Source organism: Bos indicus, chromosome 22 (assembly GCF_029378745.1).
Source record: "Bos indicus isolate NIAB-ARS_2022 breed Sahiwal x Tharparkar chromosome 22, NIAB-ARS_B.indTharparkar_mat_pri_1.0, whole genome shotgun sequence".
NCBI lineage: Eukaryota > Metazoa > Chordata > Mammalia > Artiodactyla > Bovidae > Bos > Bos indicus.
Window position 1 is genome coordinate 13,659,027 of NC_091781.1, and position 8,476 is coordinate 13,667,502.

The following is an 8,476-nucleotide window of genomic DNA, read 5'->3' on the forward strand; positions in this document are numbered from 1 at the left end:
TTGAACCTGTGTCCCCTGCATTGGGAGTGAGGAATCTTAGCCCCTGGCCCACCAGGGAAGTCCCTCCCTGGCCTCTAAAGGAAGCACTGTTTCTTGGAACTGCCTTCCTGGGGACAAACAGCACTGAAGCAAGAAGTTGCTTTGAGGTTGAACTTTAGTGCTTCCAGTATTGCTTCAATCCAGATTTAAAAGTTTGAAGTCCGTGTCCATGTTCTAGAAAGACAAAGCAGGACAGAGAGAATGGTAATGAACTAAAGAATAAGCCTGCTTCATCTCGCTCCCCATTTGTATCAAGAAAATTTATGGTGATGCTTAACCTTTTTTGGGTCAAGGACACCTGAGGTGCTGAGGAAAGCTCTGGACCTCATCCCCAGAAACATACACATTTACCCAAACGTGGGGAGTGCCACCCACCCTTCCACAAGCCCTCAGACGAAGCACCTCTGCTAAACAAGGAAGAGGAAGATGGGTGGAAGTAAGAAGGAACAAGAAGAAGAGAGAAAAGAGGACAAGAAGAAGGAACGCTTGAATGGCACTTTATAGTTTAAAGTCACCTTCACATATGTTCACTGGTGCACGCCACGGGCAATGGCACCCCGCTCCAGTACTCTTGCCTGGAAAATCCCATGGATGGAGGAGCCTGGTAGGCTGCAGTCCATGGGGTCGCTAAGAGTCAGACCCGACTGAACGACTTCACTTTCACTTTTCACTTTCAGGCATTGGAGAAGGAAATGGCAACCTACTCCAGTGTTCTTGCCTAGAGAATCCCAGGGATGGGGGAGCCTGGTGGGTTGCCGTCTATGGGGTCGCACAGAGTCGGACAGGACTGAAGCAACTTAGCAGCAGCAGCAGCACACCACGGGAGAATGGTAGGCCAGGTCATCCAGCCATAGGAAGACATCGGAGGGGCTCCCAACCCCAACCTGGGGATGAAAATGGCTCCAAGGCATCTTGAAAGAGGGGCTTCCAAATTGAGATCCTGAAAGATGAGTGGGAATCCACCAACCAAGAGAGGAAGAGAGAGGATTCAAGGCTGAAAGACGAGCAGGTGGAAAGGTCTGGAGGTAAGGGAAATGGAAAGATAGGGGTGGGTTAGAGTCTATTTAGGCTTCGTTAATGATTAGTGCTCGACTGATTAAGGCCGATGAGCGGGGAAAGGAGCACGAAGGCCCTGCTTGGTCAGCCAAGTGGTGGGAAGTCACAGTTGGGGGCAAGGGTGCCACTTGTGCCGACTGGCAGTCAGAAACCTGTAGAATAAATTAACAAATATTTATGAAATTTGTAAATATGTTGCAACCATAAATCCTGACCCATAGGCCTGGAAGAGACTTCAGAGAGCGTCTCAGCCAGTATCTTCACTGGCACATGTTTCCAGCCACAGGTAGTGAGGTTGCAGAGGTAGGGACCAGCCAGGCTCTGGAGGGAATGAGCTGAACCAAGATTCTGGAACGCTCATCCTAGCAACGGTGTGCTTGTTGGACTGATGGGAAAACCACAGAAGAAAGATGGCGGCAAGAGTGATTTTCCTTTAAGCCTTGGGCATCAGAAGAAACTGAGTCCCTAACTGTGGCCTTCAGCAGGTCACATCACCACCGCAGGACTCCCCGTTGCTACCTGTAAGAGGGGAGATCTTGACATTTATCTCAGGTGTGAAATGGGACAGCATCTCAATGCCTGGCATGCAGTAGGTGCGTCACAAACATTTGCTTCTTTGTGACATCCCCAGTCTGCCTCCCTACCCACTCTACCTCTGCCTTCTGAAGATGCTCTTACTGGAACCCAGCTCATGGTTTTCCCGCCTCTGTAAGCCCACCCTCTCCCATCCTTAGCTCAGAACCCTCCCTCACCTCTTGGCTTCCCTCCATGGGACCAGTGCGTCCAAGAAGCATATAAATGTGCATGGCCAGGGCTGACAATGCGAATGTCTGACTGGACGTTTTCGGTTGACATGTAGAAGCCTGTAGGACTGCTTCCCATCCCATTTTAAGACAGTGCACTGGCTCAGATATGTTAGGAAGACGCCTCTCATGTATTAATTATGCACCTAGTAATTACACAGGAGGGTTCTGGCAGCATTATAGGAAGGGATGGGCAACTGAGCAGCCAGAGAAAGGAATGATGAGTTCGGCTTTTGCCTCACACTCGAGTCCAGTCTGAATTCCAGAAAAGACTTTCCCCCATCCTCTACCTGCAAGAGATGGGATTGTCCAGCCCCTGGTCTGGTGGGCCAGCTGAACTGCTTGTGTGGTGGGGCTGGTGTTCAATCACTTCAGTTGTGTCCCACTCTTTGTGACCCCATGGACTGTGGCCTGCCAGGTTCCTCTGTCCATGGGATTCTCCAGACAAGAATACTGGAGTGGGTTGTTATTCCCTTCTCCAGGAGATCTTCCCAACCTAGGGATTGAACCTGCATCTTTTAAGTTTCCTGCATTGCAAGGCGTGATCTTTACCACTAGCGCCACCTGGGCTGGAGGTGAAGAGAAAGAACATCTATGTTCCTGACCCTAGGACCCACCAACTGTCCGAAGCATCCCCTTTTTAAGAACAGCTTCAGGAAGAGCCAGGGGAAGATCATCCCCACAATCAGTGTCCACTTCCCATCATGGGTGCATTGCTGCACAGAAGAGAAGTGGTCATCTGAAAGCTAAGGAAGTGTGCGTGCAAATCTACTTTGCACGCACGAGGAAGAGAAAGGCTAGGGGGCTTGGAAACCCAGAGCTTGGGCCCAGGACGACGACCCATTCCGCCTGGCTCACAACCCCAGGAGCCCCTCTCTGTATCCAGGAACCCTGTGTACCCCCCAGAAAACCCTTCAGGCCCCAGCTCCAGAGGAGCCAGCCCACACCCTGGGAGACCATTACCCTCTGGAATCAGCAATGATGCCTTCCCAGGAGTGATCAGCAACCAGCAACTGCCAAGGAAAGGCCCCCAGGTCACCTGATGGTGAAAAGTTGACAGGCATCCAAGGACAATCCTCACTTCCATTCCACGCCCCCCCACCCCAACCGAGGATTTGGCAACTGCAACCAAGATTCCCATCTGTGGCCCTGGACCTCCTTGGGGAGGATGAATCTGTAAAAATATATGTGGCTCAAAAATATGTGGTTATTTCTTTACAAGGCGGTGCTATTGAATAGCTCATTTATCCTGAGAAAAAAGTGGGCCAACTGAGTGGCTTCAGGCAATTTGAAACAATCTAATGGAATCTTTTAATGTGTTTAATAAGATTTTTAGTAATCTAAGGAACACATGTTCATGGTAAGAAGATGAAAAATAACTCTTGCACATAAATGACACACAGGTCCACAAAGGCACATGCCCAAGAATGTTCTCTGCAACATCGTTTGAGTAGCAAGCAAACAGAAGCTACTTAAATGTCCAGCAATGTGGAAAGGGTTGCGTAAACAAAGGTTCACTTTTGTGGCATGGAGAACAACTTAGTGCTAGAGTCAGACATAGGACAATATACATGGCACGGAAAAGCTGCTTAAAGTTTCATGCATTTACAGAGAAAAAGAGTCTGGAAAGAAACCCACTCAATGGATATGTATTACCCCAAGGAGGAGCTAGGGAAGGGTGAGAGAAGTGGAGGCCTTTGTTTTAACTTATGTACGTCTGAATTCTTTGGAAGTCTTAGTTTTCTACTCAAAATAAAGAAAATGAGAAAACCCACATTAGCAATAAATAAAGAAAAACTGTGTATAATACAAACCTAGAAATAACCCTATTGAGTATACAGGTCCTCTTCCAGGTTTCACTACACAAATAAGATTGTCTTCATAGCTTAAATTTGCCTTAAAATAATATGCATTACTTTCCAAGTCAATAAGCAAACATTGCGTTTTTAAGGACCGCCTTCTAAATCACTGCCTATTTAAACAATTTCTTATTAGTAGGCATTTAGGTTGCTTCTAATTTCTTTCTTTCTTTCTCTTTCAAACAAAAACAATGCAGTAATGAGCCTACTTAATACTAGGTCATTGCGCATAATCACAGTTATGTCCTCAGAACTAATTCCTAGAAGTAAAATTATTGGGTTAAAGGGTAGGTGTATTTTAAGGTTCTTAACGCTTATGGTAAAATCACCCTCCAGAAAGGTCGCAAGGTCTATAATCCCTTATCCACAAAACTCTGAAAACTGAAAATGCTTTACTAAGTTTAACAACTAAACTCATTTGGTGGCAGACCCTGACCTGCATGGACACAAGGCCATTTAAAGCCTTTCATTTATCCCACATCGTATGAGTATTTATACATTTCATGCAGGCACATAAATGTGTGTATTGCCCTGGTTCCTACAGAGAGTGTTATATGATGTACAATTTATACATCGTGTTGCCTTTCAAAAATCTGGAAAATTCTAAATTCCAACACATTCCTGTCCCCAAGGGTTTCTGGTAATGGATTATGGACCGATGTTAATTTATGCTCCCCTGGCAGTGCTGTTTTCTTCATGTGCTCACCAATACTCAATTTTACAAGTTGTTTTCATCTTTGCCAGCCTGATTTTTAACAAACAGAAACGAGGTGGGGCACTTCTTCCAAGTGATCTGGCCATTTGGATGCCTCCTCACTTAGCCTGTGGGCTTCCCTGGTAGCTCAGAGGGTAAAGCGTCTGCCTGCAATGCAGGAGACCTGTGTTTGATCCCTGGGTCAGGAAGATCCCCTGGAGAAGGAAATGGCAACCGACTCCAGTACTCTTGCCTGGAAAATCCCATGGACAGAGAAGCCTGGTAGACAGCAGTCCATGGGATCGAAAAGAGGTGGACACGACTGAGCAACTTCACTTTCTTTCACTTTCACTTAGCCTGTAAGCTGCTGTCTGTAGTTCTGAGTACATTGGCTCCAGCAGCACCCCTTGGTGAGGCCTTGGACCTCTGCACCTTAAAAATACAGTGTTTGAGGGACTTCCTTGGTGGTGCGAAATTCCCAGGTGGCACCAGTGATAAAGAACCTGCCTGCCAACGCAGGAGACCTGAGAGACATGGGCTAAATCCCTGGGTTGGGGAGATCCCCTAGAGGAGGGCATGGCAACCCACTCCAACATTCCTTCCTGGAGAATCCCATGGACAGAGGAGCCTGGTGGTCTACAGTCCATAGGGACACAAAGAGTTGGACGCAACTGAAGCAAATTTTTTGGGCTCCAAAATCACTGCAGATGGTGATTGCAGCCATGAAATTAAAAGATGCTTACTCCTTGGAAGGAAAGTTATGACCAACCTAGATAACATATTAAAAAGCAGAGACATTACTTTGCCAACAAAAGTCCGTCTAGTCAAGGCTATGGTTTTTCCAGTGGTCATATATGGATGTGAGAGTTGGACTGTGAAGAAAGCTGAGCACCGAAGAATTGATGCTTTTGAACTGTGGTGTTGGAGAAGACTCTTGAGAGTCCCTTGGACTTCAAGGAGATCCAACCAGTCCCTCCTAAAGGAGATCAGTTCTGGGTGTTCATTGGAAGGACTGACGCTGAGGCTCAAACTCCAATACTTTGGCCACCTCATGCAAAGAGTTGATTCATTGGAAAGGACCCTGATGCTGGGAGGGCTTAGGGGCAGGAGGAGAAGGGGACAACAGAGGATAAGATGGTTGGATGGCATCACTGACTCGATGGACATGAGTTTGGGTAAACTCTGGGAGCTGGTGATGGACAGGGAGGCCTGGTGTGCTGTGATTCATGGGGTCGCAGAGTCGGACACGACTGAGCGACTGAACTGAACTGAACTGAACTGAAGCAAATTAGCACACACACACACGGTGCTGCAGTGGTTAGGAATCTGCCATGCAACGCAGGGACACAGGTTCTATCCCTGATCAGGGAAAAGACCCCACATGGGGCAGAGCAACTAAGTCTGAGAGCCACAGCTAGAGAGTCCATGCCCTGCAACAAAAGATCCCGCAGGCCACAACTAAGACAAATAAATAGAATAATTTTAAAAATATGTATATAATGTTTGTTTAGTGACTTGGAAAGAAGTGCATGATATATTATTTTAAGGCAAATTTAAGCATCTTATTTGCGTAGTGAAACTTGGAAGAGGACATACGCACTAACCAGGGCTGCTTCTAGGTTTGGATTATGCATCATTTTCCCGTGTTTATCCGTGCTGCTGACACCTCTCCACACCCTCTCAGGGACTACTGGCCCAAATGCCCCACATCAGCACTTCCTCTGCCTTTATGGGAATTTTTTCACCCTCAGCCTCCTTCCTGGTCTCTGGGTATTACTTCCTGCAGGCAAGAAGGGACACCATTCTCAGCTAACTCATCCAGTCATCAGTTGGAGGAGTGATCCTACGGCAGAGAAATGGGACCCCTGGTAACACCAGGGTTACTCCAGGAAAATCCCTCGTTTCCATGAGGCCTGGGTCTCTGATGGGGTTGCTGGGCCCCTGTAGATTCTAGTGAAGCCTCACTCTGATCATAACCCACACCTCTGCCACTGAGGCCAACCCTCCTTACCAGAGTCATTCTGCCCATGGGGTTATATTCTCACCACTGTCATTTACACCAGTCAAAATGACCGTGGAATTGTACATAGAGCCGTGTGTGCTTAGTCACTCGGTTGTGTCCGACTCTTTGCGACCCCATGTACTGTAGCCCACCAGGCTTCTCTGTCCATGGGATTCTCCAGGCAAGAATACTGGAGTGGGTTGCCATGCCCTCCTCCCGGGTATCTTCCCAACCCAGGGATCAAACCCAGGTCTCCCACATTGCAGATGGATTCTTTACCAGCTGAGCCACCAGGGAAGCTGACAGAGCCATTTAGGGAGATTGATCCCAGCACCTGGTATCCCTGGGGTCAAGAAGGCTATAGGAAACCCAGGAGACTGACTCCAGGGAGTCCCTGGGGGGTGGGGAGTCCTGGGAACAAGAGATACCAGCAGGAACAAGATCTCCAGGACCAGGGATTGTCACTGTTGCCGTGGGCGTTTCAGAGCAAATGGCTTTGCCTGCCTCACTCATATACCTTCGAAGCTGAGAAACAGCTCCGGGCTGATGCACGCCGATTCCCACCTCCGCCAAGTCCTGAGCCCATCATGGAATCACTGCAGGCTAGGCTGAGGTATCGGAACACAAGTGCAGGGGCTGCCATCGGGGCTGCGTCCCAGAGGCGCCTCCTGGGCCTGGGGAAGGGCCATCTGAATCCTGATAAAGCACATCCCTGAGAACATGCAGCTGCCACCAGTGTAGACAGCAACAGCAACAACAAACAGTCTTGATGCAGAGCCTTCCAGAAGACATATGCAATCATCCATGTCCTCAGGACAAACAGTATCTGATCTCCCCAGACCACGGGAGCTGGCTTTGAGAAGTGAACCAACAGGATGTGCAGGTATTTCTAAAAACAGCATATTTTCATGGCTCTTAATCTGGGGGTCCTACCTGGGTTCGTACTTTGGTTCTAGCACTTCGGTAAAGCTATTTAAATTTCCCATACTTTTCTCATCTGTAGAGTGGAGATGGTTATTAGGGTCAAAGAGATCATATGGGTAAGGTCCAAGAAACAGTGCCGACTGTGTAGCACGGACTCAGTAAATGCAAGCTGCTGCAGTTGTTGTTTTATTATTACTTTGAATGGTTATTAATATTATACTAGATGAAGAATAAACATGTCTTTGATCAGGAGCCCGAAAGCTCACTAGGGAAAGCAGTAGAGGAGAGAACAAGAAACAAAGAAGGGGTCAAGGCTGGAATTCTGATTGCCAGACCACACAGAATCTCTCCTTTCTTCTGGTTAATAAAATGAATATGAGATGATGCAGAGAAAGAGGCTGAGTCCCAAGATACACGGCAACTCTGGGGACTGCAAGGAAACCCTCCCCCAGGACTCTGGAGGGCTGGGCAGTGAGCCCTTAACCTGCAGATGCAAAACCCCTGACCCAGGGACATGCTGGTGGCTTAGGGCAAGTCATTAAGAGGGGAAGAGCATATGCAGAAAGAAAAAGTTTGGAAAGAGAATTTTTATTTAAAACTGCAAAACTTAAAGGCACTTAGAAAAAGTCAGAAGACTGAAAGGTGTTAAAAGGGAACAGAGACCTGAGGCATCTGCCTCTTGCCCTGGAGTGGTCTTAGCACTTTCCCCAAGAGAAAAGCAGAAGCAAAGATGGAGTGCGTCAGTGAGATGTCGCAGTCTCTATAATTTTTGCCTCTCCATGGCCAGCCCATCCAGGGTTGGGGATGGGAGGGCCAGGGCCTGTGGTCTGAAGCTTCCCCCCATCATGGAGAGACAGTCAGGCTGGAACCCTGCTGAGGGGACTCAAGGAAGAGGGAGGCGCTGGTGGTGGGTCTGAAGCAGGAAGGGTTCAGGGGTTGTGTAATGAACAAGCATCCGCTTGATCAGTCTCAGGAGTGCCTCTCCACTTGGGGCGGCAGCTCTGGGCTCGGTGTGGACAGCCTTGCCCTCCACCCACACTCCATGGGAACCAACCACAGAGGCAGAGAAGTATCTGTGGCCCACTTATTCATACCAGTT